The sequence below is a fragment of the Gossypium raimondii genome, chromosome 13 (genome assembly GCF_025698545.1).
Source record: "Gossypium raimondii isolate GPD5lz chromosome 13, ASM2569854v1, whole genome shotgun sequence".
Classification (NCBI taxonomy): domain Eukaryota; kingdom Viridiplantae; phylum Streptophyta; class Magnoliopsida; order Malvales; family Malvaceae; genus Gossypium; species Gossypium raimondii.
Genome location: NC_068577.1, coordinates 42146735 through 42160780, shown reverse-complemented (window position 1 = coordinate 42160780; position 14046 = coordinate 42146735). Strand labels below are relative to the sequence as shown.

Genomic DNA, 14046 nt, shown 5'->3' with positions numbered 1-14046 from the left:
CAGGAACACCCGTGGCTTGTAACTGGGGATTTCAACGAAATTATGTATTCTTTTGAGAAGAAAGGAGGGCTTCTAAGAGAAGAAAGAAGAATAGAGGCTTTCAAAAAGACCCTTGAGGAATGTCAATTAGAAAATCTGGGGTATACAGGGGCTTGGTTCACATGGGAAAGAGGGAATCTGCCTGAAACAAACATCAGAGAAAGATTGGATAGAGGTGTTGCAAACGACAAATGGAGAAACCTTTTCCCAAATGGTAACATTCAACACTTAATTCACTCGATCTCTAATCACTGTCCAATTTTACTCAATACAAGAAATGGTACTGATTATGTGGGGAGGCAAAGGTTCAAGTTTGAGGCATGGTGGATTATGGAAGAGTCTTTAGAAGGAAAAATTAAATCATCTTGGGAGACACCAGCTGATTCTTTAATGGAGAAAATGGAAATGCTTCAATCGAATTTAATGGTATGGGCAGAACAAATTAGGAAAAGCCGTGAAGGGTTAAAGAAAATGCTAAAAAAGAATCTAGAGATGTTGTTGGAGGAAGAAAACAATGATGATGTGTTGGCAAAGATTATTGATACGAAGGTGCATCTAAATTTAGAAATTGACAAAGATGAGAGGTATTGGGAGCAGAGGGCAAGAGCAAACTGGCTTAAAGTTGGGGATAAGAATACAAGTTTTTTTCATAAGTATGCTTCGGCTCGTCGGAAAAGAAACAATATTTCGAGGCTTGAATTAGGGGGTGGAGGAGAGGTGACTGAGGAGGATAGGATCAGTGAGGCTGCGAAGACATTTTTTCAGGAACTGTTTACATCAAAAGGGGTTGGAGATTTATCTCATCTCTTAACAGGTATCGAAGGAAAAATCACGTCAGACATGAACACAGGTTTAACGGATAAATTCACGGCAGAAGAAGTGTTTTCAGCCTTGAGAGGAATGGGGCCTACGAAAGCGCCAGGGCCTGATGGATTTCCAACACTTTTCTTTTAGCAATACTGGCATATTGTAGGGGAAGAAGTCACCAGTTTTTGCCTTGACTGTTTAAACAGGGGTAAAACTCTTGGCCCCTTCAACTCTACTGAAATTATATTGATTCCAAAAACCCAGAATCCAAAAAATTTAGCAAATTTTAGACCAATTAGTTTATGCACAGTTATATATAAACTAGTTGTAAAGACAATTGCAAATCGACTTCAGAGGGTTATTGGGCAGTGTATTGATGTGGCGCAAAGTGCTTTCGTCCCAGGTAGATTAATTTCTAATAATATTTTAATAGCTTATGAACTCCTTCATACCTTTAGACGGAAACGTACAGGTAAGAAAGGTTTTATGGCAGTTAAGCTCGATATGAGCAAAGCTTATGACAGAGTTGAGTGGAGGTTTCTTAGAGAGGTGATGCTGAAAATGGGCTTTGTTGTTGAATGGGTTGATTTAATTATGAAATGTATTTCTTCTACATCTTTCGCAGTCAACATTAATGGGAAAAGAGGGGAAATTTTCCAATCTTCCAGAGGGTTGCGCCAGGGGGACCCCCTCAGTCCATTCTTTTTCTTAATATGCAGTGAGGGGCTTTCGGCATTAATGAGATTGTCATTAAAATAGGGTAAGTTGAAAAGGGTAAGAGCAAGTAGGAAAGGTCCAGGCATATCACATTTGCTATTCGCGGATGATTGTATTCTGTTCACTGAAGCTACCACAAAGGGAATGAGAGTGCTAAAAGGAGTTCTGAAGGAATACGAGGACTGCTCTGGTCAGTGCGTTAATTTTGAAAAATCCACGATTTTTTTCAGCTCAAATACAACAGATGAAACAAGAGGTGAAATTTTAGGCAGTTTAGGGTTAAGAGATGAAAAAGTATTTAGGTCTCCCTAATATGATTGGAAGATGTAAAAAGGAGTCCTTTCAATATTTGAAGGATAAGGTCAATTCCAGAATCAGAGATTGGAGCATTAGATGGCTTTCACAAGGAGGAAAGGAAGTTTTTATTAAATCAATTTTACAGGCCATTCCGACTTATGCTATGCCATGTTTTCTTCTTCCTAACTCTTTATGTGGAGATTTGGAAAAAATCTTTGCTAATTTTTGGTGGCAAAAGAAGCAAGGGTAGAAAGGGATCCATTGGTGCAAATGGGAGAATATGTGTAGAGGCAAAGAAGAAGGGGAGTTAGGCTTCAGGAGTTTGGCCAAGTTTAATATCTCTCTACTTGCTAAATAAGGTTGGAGAATACTCACCAATCCAAGCTCATTGGTCTCACAAGTTTTAAAATCAAAATATTTTCGAAACTAATTTCTTAAACTCGCGTCTTGGGAATAATTGCTCTTACACATGGAAGAGTATATGGGCTACTAGGGTATTCTATCGGAAGGATTATCTTTGGAAAGTGGGGAATGGGAGTGAAATTTCGATGATGAATGATAGTTGGATACCAAATTATGCCAGGTTATCATCGCATTTTGTTAATTTACGTGATTGTAAAGTTGCGATCTAATTGATGAAAGTAAGAGGAGTGGAAACATAGTGAGAGAATCCTCTGCATTAAAACGCAAAAGAGCCTCACAAAGTTTTCCGACTGGAGGGAGAGTCTTGGGAGAGTTCACCGTGAGAAGCGCCTATAAACTATTACAAGGTAATGAAAATGATCCTAGGGCTTATGCCTTACAAACTGAAATTAGGGATTTTTACAAAAATATCTAGCTCCTTAATCTACCTTCGAAGATAAAAATTACAATTTGGCGAATAGCCTGGAATTATATTCCAACGTGGGTGAATCTGCACTTGAAGGCTCCTAAGTCAAGCGACATGTTCAGGTGTGGTAGGCGTGAAACCACAAATCACATTTTTCATGAGTGTTCTGTGGCAGCAAGTATGGGAAGAGTTATCACTCTCGAAGATTTTACATGAACCCTATATGGAATTTTTAAAATGGCTTACATGGGTTTTCGATCGAATAATCCCAATATCGTAGGGTATTTTGTTGTGCTCTTTGGGCAATCTGGGAGAGCGGAATAAAAGAGTACATGAGAAGGTTAGTAGATCCGGGAAAGAAATTGCGGGTTTTGTACAAAGATATATTTGAGCTCAATAGGATCGAAGAAAAAGCTACAAAAGTATAAAGAAGGTAGAATGTGGAAACACCCACAGTGGGTTTATAAAGCTTAACTTTGACGCACCTTTGATGAAAATGCTCGACAATCGGCGATGGGAATTGTGGCGAGAGCAGTCAAGGAAGCGCCTTTTATCTATTACGAGCTTCATCACCAAGTAGCATCAGCCTTTGCCACAGAAGCAATTGCTTGCGGGATGACAACTTCGCATCGGTATGAACATGAAATGGCCAAATATTATTATTGAAGGTGATGCACTTTCAATCATTAAGAAATGCAAAACACAAGCAAATGATGATCAAGGGTTGGAGCATATATTGAGATATTCATCGATTACTAATACAATAAAAAGACACTATTTTGAGCACACGCCTAGAGAAGCAAATAGTCTAGCTCATATGCTTGCAAGGGAGGCATTAAAGGAAAAGAAGAAATTTACCTGATTGGTAGAGTTCCGGATTATGCCGAAAGCGGCGAAGGAAGATGAGCGGAAGGAGTACAAAGAAGCGATGAAATGAATGACACAAATTTTTAGGTGAAAAAGGGAAACCCAAAAGTTTGAAGGAAACAACCTCATGGATATTCGGAAGCGTCTTAATGAAGAAATGAAAATAGATTTGAAAAGACGGGAAGGATTTGGTTACGATTGGGCATGATAGCGGTGCATTTATTAGGTTCTAGAGGTTTACATTTTGATTTTTAAGTTTAAAATTCAAAAATAAGGGGATTGGTTTTATGGGTTTTAATTTGCTTTCGGGTTTGAGTTATAGGCCTTTGTATTGGGTTCATTTTAATTTTGTTTTTTTTGTGTTGATTTGCTTAATTTTAGTAATAAAGCCCAGTCAGAATTTATTCAAAAAATGCAATTCATTTATTTAATGTATTTTTATTTTAAAATAATAAATCCTAGTCGATTATTACTTCAAAATTATATTAAAGGTGATAAAATATTAATTTCCATAACTTTGTTTAATTATAAATTACATTTAATTTAATATTCACTTTCCCATTTTCTCTTTTGTAATTTTTTCTATTTTGATGTGTAAATATAATCTTATATAAATAAAAATCAAACGTCCTCACCAAAAAGTATACTATTCATATATGGATAGTCAAATTCTTTACTTTTGTTCTTTTAATATAATAACATTTAAAATAAATTTTATATGTTTATCCCTAAATTATTTTGTAGAAGTATTATTGAAATTTTCATTAAACATTCTTAACATTTTAAAATACTCAAAAACACTTTAATAATATGATTTGATATGTTTCGAGTGTTTTTAGTCAATCCAAACACAATTTTAAAGTGTTTTTAAGTATTTAAGTGACAAAGGATTGAACCCCTCTAAAAAAGATCAATCGTTTTCTATTTCTAATAGCTAGTTTAGGGGATAGATCCTCTTTTCAAAAGGATCAATCCTTTGAGTTGCAATGTTATTTAAACTCATGTTTTTAGTGTTCGTTATCGTTCCCAATTATTATAAACGGTTAGAATTCATTTCCTCGAATTAAATAGAGCTTGGAAACACATCAATAAGCAATCAAGAAATATCTAAACACGCAACCAAGCACATTAACAAGAAAATAATGAGATTGTCATTAAAATAGGGTAAGTTGAAAAGGGTAAGAGCAAGTAGGAAAGGTCCAGCATATCACATTTGCTATTCATGGATGATTGTATTCTGCTCAATGAAGCTACCACAAAGGGAATGAGAGTGCTAAAAGGAGTTCAAGGAATACGAGGACCTGCCTCAGTCAAGTCGTTAATTTTGAAAAATCCACGATTTTTTCACTCAAATACAACAGATGAAACAAGAGGTGAAATTTTAGGCGCTTTAGGGTTAAGAGATGAAAAGTATTTAGGTCTCCCTAATATGATTGGAAGATGTAAAAGGAGTCCTTTCAATATTTGAAGGATAAGGTCAATTCCAGAATCAGAGATTGGAGCATTAGATGGCTTTCACAAGGAGGAAAGGAAGTTTTTATTAAATCAATTTTACAGGCCATTCCGACTTATGCTATGCCATGTTTTCTTCTTCCTAACTCTTTATGTGGAGATTTGGAAAAAATCTTTGCTAATTTTTGGTGGCAAAAGAAGCAAGGGTAGAAAGGGATCCATTGGTGCAAATGGGAGAATATGTGTAGAGGCAAAGAAGAAGGGGAGTTAGGCTTCAGGAGTTTGGCCAAGTTTAATATCTCTCTACTTGCTAAATAAGGTTGGAGAATACTCACCAATCCAAGCTCATTGGTCTCACAAGTTTTAAAATCAAAATATTTTCCAGAAACTAATTTCTTAAACTCGCGTCTTGGGAATAATTGCTCTTACACATGGAAGAGTATATGGGCTACTAGGGGTATTCTATCAGAAGGATTATGCTGGAAAGTGGGGAATGGGAGTGAAATTTCGATGATGAATGATAGTTGGATACCAAATTATGCCAGGTTATCATCGCATTTTGTTAATTTACGTGATTGTAAAGTTGCAGATCTAATTGATGAAAGTAAGAGGGAGTGGAAACATAGCTGAGAGAATCCTCTGCATTCCGCTTGCAAAAGAGCCTCACAAAGTTTTCCAGCCTGGAGGGGAGAGTCTTCGGGAGAGTTCACCGTGAGAAGCGCCTATAAACTATTACAAGGTAATGAAAATGATCCTAGGGCTTATGCCTTACAAACCAAATTAGGATTTTTACAAAAATATCTAGCTCCTTAATCTACCTTCGAAGATAAAAATTACAATTTGGCGAATAGCCTGGAATTATATTCCAACGTGGGTGAATCTGCACTTCAGAAGGCTCCTAAGTCAAACGACATGTTCTGGGTGTGGTAGAGCAGCAGAAACCACAAATCACATTTTTCATGAGTGTTCTGTGGCAACAGAAGTATGGGAAGAGTTATCACTCTCGAAGATTTTACATGAACCCTATATGGAATTTTTAAAATGGCTTACCTGGGTTTTCGATCAGAATAATCCCAATATGCGTAGGGTATTTTGTTGTGCTCTTTGGGCAATCTGGGGAGAGCGGAATAAAAGAGTACATGAGAAGGTTAGTAGATCTGGGAAAGAAATTGCAGGTTTTGTACAAAGATATATTTCAGAGCTCAATAGGATCGAAGAAAAAGCTACAAAAAGTATAAAAGAAGGTAGAATGTGGAAACACCCACCTGGTCAGTTTATAAAGCTTAACTTTGACGCAGCCTTTGATGAAAATGCTCGACAATCGGCAGTGGGAATTGTGGCCAGAGACAGTCAAGGAAACGCCCTTTTATCTATTACAGAGCTTCATCACCAAGTAGCATCAGCCTTTGCCACAGAAGCAATTGCTTGCAGGACAGCAACTCGCATCGGTATGAACATGAAATGGCCAAATATTATTATTGAAGGTGATGCACTTTCAATCATTAAGAAATGCAAAACACAAGCAAATGACAGATCAAGGGTTGGAGCATATATTCGAGATATTCATCAGTTACTAATACAATAAAAAAGACACTATTTTGAGCACACGCCTAGAGAAGCAAATAGTCTAGCTCATATGCTTGCAAGGGAGGCATTAAAGGAAAAAGAAGAAATTTACCTGATTGGTAGAGTTCCGGATTATGCCGAGCGACTGAAGGAAGATGAACGGAAGGGAGTACAAAGAAGCAGATGAAATGAATGACACAAATTTTTTAGGCTGAAAAAGGGGAAACCCAAAAGTTTGAAGGAAACAACCTCATGGATATTCGGAAACGTCTTAATGAAGAAATGAAAAATAGATTTGAAAAGACGGGGAAGGATTTGGTTCTGATTGGGCATGATAGCGGTGCATTTATTAGGTTCTAGAGGTTTCTGTTTTACAGTTTTTTAAGTTTAAAATTCAAAAATAAGGGGGGATTGGTTTTATGGGTTTTAATTTGCTTTCCGGGTTTGAGTTATAGGCCTTTGTATTGGGTTCATTTTAATTTTGTTTTTTTTGTGTTGATTTGCTTAATTTTAGTAATAAAGCCCAGTCAGAATTTATTCAAAAAAAATGCAATTCATTTATTTAATGTATTTTTTATTTTAAAATAATAAATCCTAGTCGATTATTACTTCAAAATTATATTAAAGGTGATAAAATATTAATTTCCATAACCTGTTTAATTATAAATTACATTTAATTTAATATTCACTTTCCCATTTTCTCTTTTGTAATTTTTTCTATTTTGATGTGTAAATATAATCTTATATAAATAAAAATCAAACGTCCTCACCAAAAAAGTATACTATTCATATATGGATAGTCAAATTCTTTACTTTTGTTCTTTTAATATAATAACATTTAAAATAAATTTTATATGTTTATCCCTAAATTATTTTGTAGAAGTATTATTGAAATTTTCATTAAACATTCTTAACATTTTAAAATACTCAAAAACACTTTAATAATATGATTTGATATGTTTCAGTGTTTTAGTCAATCCAAACACAATTTTAAAGTGTTTTTAAGTATTTAAGTGACAAAGGATTGAACCCTCTAAAAAGATCAATCGCTTTCTATTTCTAATAGCTAGTTTAGGGGATAGATCCTCTTTTCAAAAGGATCAATCCTTTGAGTTGCAATGTTATTTAAACTCATGTTTTTAGTGTTCGTTATCGTTCCCAATTATTATAAACGGTTAGAATTCATTTCCTCGAATTAAATAGAGCTTGGAAACACATCAATAAGCAATCAAGAAATATCTAAACACGCAACCAAGCACATTAACAAGAAAAATCTTTTAGTTCTTCACTTCTTTCATCTTTTCTTATGCATAGTTTACCGAGCTTTATTGAAAATCATTGTACAAAAGTTTATTTTATTTTTGAGAGATTAATTTTGCAAACACTCACTTATTAGAGGCTCATCATTTGTTTGTTCAAACATTCTCTTTGTATTAAAGAGTGAATTTAAGGTTTTTGTGCCTTAAGGAGATTAGATATTCTAGTTTAGTCTTAAAAATCAAGGGGAAAAGGTTTCTAACTTAGCTTAAGTAAATGATAGAGATTGTAAAGGACCCAAAACATTTTGGGTATAAAAAAAATAAAGTGATTGTCTTGGAAAATTTATGAAAAATGCAAAGAAATTTGGATGGTTTATACATATAAAGGAGGATTGCAACCTCTATGCTTTTAAATTTAAAATGGGTTATTGGTTGCCTATGTTGTATTTTATTTTGAGTTTAAATAATGTATATTTTTATGATTTAAAATGTTGAAAATGTGCATAATTAAATATATGTTAGTGCATTTGATATTGAATTGATGATTGAGATTAATGATATTGGAACATGAGGTGAAGGGTTAATTGATTTTATACAATCATTTGTGGGGAGTATATAAAACTTAAAGATTTTCATTAAAACAATTTTGCAAATGAAGTTCTAAAATTGAAGAAATATGTTTTTGTACATTCTAAGTTTTTACCTTCTTTCTTAGAAATTAAAAAAACTTGCAATATTTTAAATGTAACATCCCGAAATAGGGCCTAAATGGAACAGTGATTGCGAAACCATGAATCCAAGATAGAAATGTTTATTGTGATTAATTTTTATGATTTATCGATTGATTAGATGCATGTGTTAGAATACTGATAAGAAATTTCAGCGATTTCATGTCTGAATTGCATATTAGGGTTTAATTGCAAAAGTGGGTAAATATGAACTTTAGATGATAAAGGATTTAATATAAGTGCATAGTTGAAGTAGAGGTCCTTAAATGGTAATTAGACCATTAGATTTTCATGGAGAAAAATGGGCATGCTTAGATAAAAATAACTAAAGTTTTAATGAATGACATTTTAGTCATTTGGCAATAAAAAGAATTAAAAGGGAAAAAGATAGCAAAATGTGCTCATCTTCTCCATAAGGGCCGAAACTTCAAGGACTCCATAGCTAGGATTTCTTCACTTTCTCAAGCTCATAGTAAGTGCATCTAAGCCCCGTTTTTATTTTTTTTTTTACGTTTTTGGAATCCTCGTAGCTCGATTTAGCTTATTCTACCATTAATTCATGTTAGGGTTCATATTTGGAAAAATATCCATAGGTGAAATGTGTTTATTTTGATGTTTTATGGTAGAATATGAAGCTTGAAATTATGTTAAACAACTTTTACTAGGCGATTTTAAGTGAAAACGAGTAAAACGACATAATCGATAAAATAACCTAATGTTCATAAGTAAGTGTTAGAGTGGGAATTTGATGTTGCCATAGAAGGGAAAGATGTTCAGCATGTCATAAAACATAAGAATAAGGGATGAAGTTTAATTTCCTAGCTTTGGGGTAAAAGTGTAAATATGGAAAAGTTTAGGGGCAAAATTATAATTTTGCCATAGTTCAAGTCAAGGACTGTTTTGATGGATGTGAGTATTAAATAAGCTAAATTTGCTATTATAGATCAAGAATAACGAAATCCGGAGTTAGACCGGGGAAAGAAAAAGGTTGAGGACTAAGTTGCTAGATTTGATCGTATTTTGTACCGAGGTAAGTTTACGAAAAATAAATGCAATATTTCAATAATTATTATTAATGTTATTATTTTCTAGCAATTATGTACTTATTTCATGAAATTATTTAATGTTGACTCAAGTATGAGATGATAGAGAATCAGTGTCAAAAAAGTCTCGTTGAAACATTAGGAATACAAATGTCACGACATTAAGGGAATGAGACCCCATGTAAGTGTAACAGCCTAATTTTGGGCCTAGTCAGAACAGTGGTTTCGAGACCACAAATTCAACAGGAAAAAAATTATTTTTATTATATTTTTATGGTCTATAATTTCACAAAATGATTTTGTAAAAAATTCGTTTGAAAATTTCGACATTTTGGCACTCAATTTAGTAAAAAAGACTAAATTGTAAAAAGTGAAAATTTTGAGTTCTACATGTTAGAAGTGTCCAATTGTTATGAAATTTTAAATTGGAGGTCCTTATATGGTAATTAGACCATTGGTTAACTTGGTGGACAAAAATGGACATGGTTAGGAATGTTTCCAAAGTTTTTCATTAAGGGCATTTTGGTCATTTAGTTATTAAAATGAATTAAAAACAAAACTAAAAGCCAATTTTTGTCCATCTTCAAGCTATGGCCGAATTGTTCAGGAAGAAACCATGACTTGGGTTTTTCAAGCTTCCAAGCTTGATTGTAAGTCTGTTCTAGCCCCGTTTTTAATGATTTTTACGTTTTTGAAATTCTCGTAACAAGATCTAGCTATTTCTACCGTTATTTTGAACTAGGGTTTGTGTTTAAAAATTTGCCCATGAATGATATGCATGTATTTTGATGTTTTATGGAAGAATATGAATGTTTGGGGTGTGATGAACGTCTTTTACTAAGTGATTTATGGAAGAATATGAATGTTTGGGGTGTGATGAACGTCTTTTACTAAGTGATTTTCGATGAAAATGCCTAAAAGGATTAATTTGTAAAAGTTATAAAATATGTCACAAGTGTGTGAATAAGTGAGTATTGTGGACTACTATAGTTATGAAAATGGTTCAACTAGGCCTAAAATGCAAGGAAATTGAATAAAAATTATTTTACGAGCCTGGGGGCAAAATTGTAATTTTGTGAAACTCTAGGGGTAAAGTAATTTTTCCAAAGTGTGATTTTTGGACTAGATTGAATAGTGTGAGTGTTTATAAGTTTAATGTGTGATTATAAATCAAGAAAGACGAGAAATTGACTTTAATCAGTGAAAAAGAAAAGTGAGAAAAAGTGAAAAATTTCCCAGTTGAACCTCCGGAATAGAAAAGATACGAATGAAGTGACAGTAATGATCACATGTGTGGCACGGACTGTGTGCAGGCCATTATGTGAAAGTGATAGTAATGGTCACGTTTGTAGTACTATGTGCAGGCTACTACGTGTACTGAGTATCATTGATTATAAAGGTGGTTGCTATGTGCTGATTCCACCGGGTACCATTGACTATAAAGGTGGTTGCTATGTGCTGATTCCACCGAATATAATTGATTATAAGGGTGGTGCTATGTGCTGATCCACCGTGTAACGATTATTATTTTGAAGTGATCATCAGTAAATTGGCTAAGTGAAAATACATGTGATCACGTAACGATTATGTGTAATCGAATAAGACCATGTGATGAACAATGTGCTCGATGTTTAATCGACCCTTTGGTACAATGAAATGAAGTAATGAAATTATGAAAGAGTAAATTTAACAACAAAACAGTTTAGGACAGCAACAGTTGTGTGACTTTGAAAAAACACTAAAAATAGTATAAATTGAATTAGAGGCTGAATAAGATGTGAAATTAAATCTGAATGAGTCTATTTTCACATAAAAGAAACATAGTAAGAAAAAGAGTTATATATTTTGAGATATTTTAATTTTAGTGAGATAGGGTCAGAATGATTTTAGAATCCCCTGTTCTAACTTTGAAAATTTTTTAAAAATTGTACAAAAATAATTATGGTCTGAAATTTATATTTTAGAATCCTAAATGAGTCTATTTTCAAAAGAAACAAACTATAACATTATCTAAATACTGTACAATGAGATATTTAATTTTTAGTAAGATGGGTTAGAACTGTTGAATAGTGAAACAGGGGAAACTTTAAAGAATAAACTGTACTTATTGGCTAAGCCAAAATTCTGAAAATTTTATGGTAAGAATATATGTGAGTCTAGTTTTAGGGAAAATTAACGAATCATAATTTGGAGCTCTGTAGCTCGAGATATAAATAAATCATTGACTCTGACTCAGACAGTCAGCTTGAATTTACATATGGGAAAATAGTGAAAGTATGTATAATGTTGTTTAAGTGTGTTATACACATTAAGGATGAGGAATGGAGAGGAGGTGGAGGAAAAATTTGGAAATATATGAATGATTTGTGTATAATTGGTAATACGCTAGATTATAATTGATAAACAATAAAATAGAAATGACGCATATATTTGTGCATTATTGGTCATGGTTTAAGCTCATGTGGGGAAATAAATTTCATAGTATGTGTGTATGGTATATTTGGTATATGATTTGGAATGAAGTAATGTCATGAATGGATATTGATTTAACACATGTTAGTAAGTTTGATACATGAATAAATATTGTGCTCATCCATGCATATAATGCTTATGTTATATGTTTATTTGGCTGGCATATTTGGTATACATGCTTAGGCTTTGGCCAAGTTGTGGCGGGATTATGCCACGTTAAATCTATAAGTTATGCATCGAAATAGTAAGTGCCTAAATGGAAATATGCTTGTGATCATGAAAGGGGAGGTAAGGTTTAAATTATGTAATCTCTAGTGAAATGGTTTATCATGTGGTTAGTTCCAAAAAGAATTATGTTTCAATGCACTAGCTTGCAACTATGGTTGAATGATATGTTTATGTCTTGTGTGATAAGCATAGGAAACGGGTGTGGAAAGGTAATGAAATAATAAGTTCATACTTGAAGTGTAAAATGACAAAAAAAGAGGATGATGAGTTGAATTGATGTTGTTATTTAAGCTAAAATGATATTTTCATTGCAAAATTGAGAATTTCATAAATGTGTTAATGAATGATATAATCGATAAACATTGAGATAAATGGTAAATACGTATTAGTATTGATCTTAATGATATTGAATTGTAAGTGAATTAAAAGGAAATTGCTAGTGATATGATTTGAATTATAAGCATGAGAAATTGTGAAATGAATGAAAAGGAAATGAAGCATTGAATTGCATGAATATGTATCGGGTCTAGTAAGCCCTATTTATTATGAATATAATATTTTGAGGATATATAGTGAACAATTATAAAAGTATGCTAATAATTTGAAAATTTTAATTTAGATGAAATTTTATAACTCGGTTCAATATGTTTATAAATGTATGTCTTCTGGTAATGCCTCGTACCCTATTCCGGTGTCGAATACGGGTAAGGGGTGTTACAGTAAGACCATGTTTGGGACATGGAATTGGCATTATTGAGGTTATGAGAGGTCCCACGTAAGATAATGTCTGGGACATGGCATTGGCACCGAGATGAGAGGTCCCCCGTAAGACCATGTCTGGGACATGGCATGGACACCGATATGAGAACTCCCATGTAAGACCATATCTGGGATATGGCATTGGCAGTACAGGAAACATCACATGTAAGACCATGATTGGGACATGACTTTGGCATGTGATTATCAGACAGGAGACTCGAGTATCCTTAGTATTCCAAGTAGTTCAACAGGCTAGTAAATAGACTATGTTACATGAAAGTTCAGATAAAAGCATAATAAATAGATTTAGGTGAGTTATAAGGGTTAAGAATATTTCAGTTATCAGTTGAGAAAGAAATTTCAGCAAGGGAGGAGAAGTTATAATCTTGAGTTATTTAAGTAAGCAAGTAAGTAAACAAGTAAGAGAGTAAGTAAAGAAGAAAGTAAAGATCATGATACTTGATGATAATTTATAAGTATAATTATTTCTGATAAATGTTGTTATTTATTTGCTCGTAAACTTACTAAGCTTTACACTTACTCCCTTTATTTTCTTTTTTTTATAGTATCGCCAAGCTAATTCAGGGATCGTAAGGGTGTCGGAGATCGTTTCACACTATCAACAGATCATCTCGGTATTTTGTGAATCAAAACGTTTTAAGTTATGGCATGTATAGGGACTTAATAATTTTCTGTGTGTGTCCTTATGAATAGCATGTAAATACTCGATAACGATTAGCTATTGAAATGGCTATTTAAGAACATGTTTTGGTGTTATGTATGCCTAAATCATAGTTAATACAAAGAAATTATAAAAGAGTAAAAATTTGCAATGGAACAGTTTTTGGACAGCAGCAATGACGTGATTTTGAAAAATCACCAAGGATAGTAGAAATGGAATTAGAGAGTGAATGAGAAATATAATTAAATAATATCGAGTTTATTTTCATATGAAAGAAACGGTGTAGGCAAATGAATTATAT

At 33.3% G+C, this 14046-nt stretch overlaps 1 long non-coding RNA gene across 1 annotated transcript; it reads right to left on the bottom strand.

The window, feature by feature from the left end:
* Positions 1–5818: 5818 nt before the first annotated feature.
* LOC105782520 (uncharacterized) lies at positions 5819–6766 on the bottom strand. Its single transcript, XR_008192433.1, has 3 exons — positions 6274–6766; positions 6059–6121; positions 5819–5976 (listed from the first exon to the last, which is right to left on the bottom strand). It is a non-coding gene; the product is annotated as an uncharacterized LOC105782520 (long non-coding RNA).
* Positions 6767–14046: the final 7280 nt, after the last annotated feature.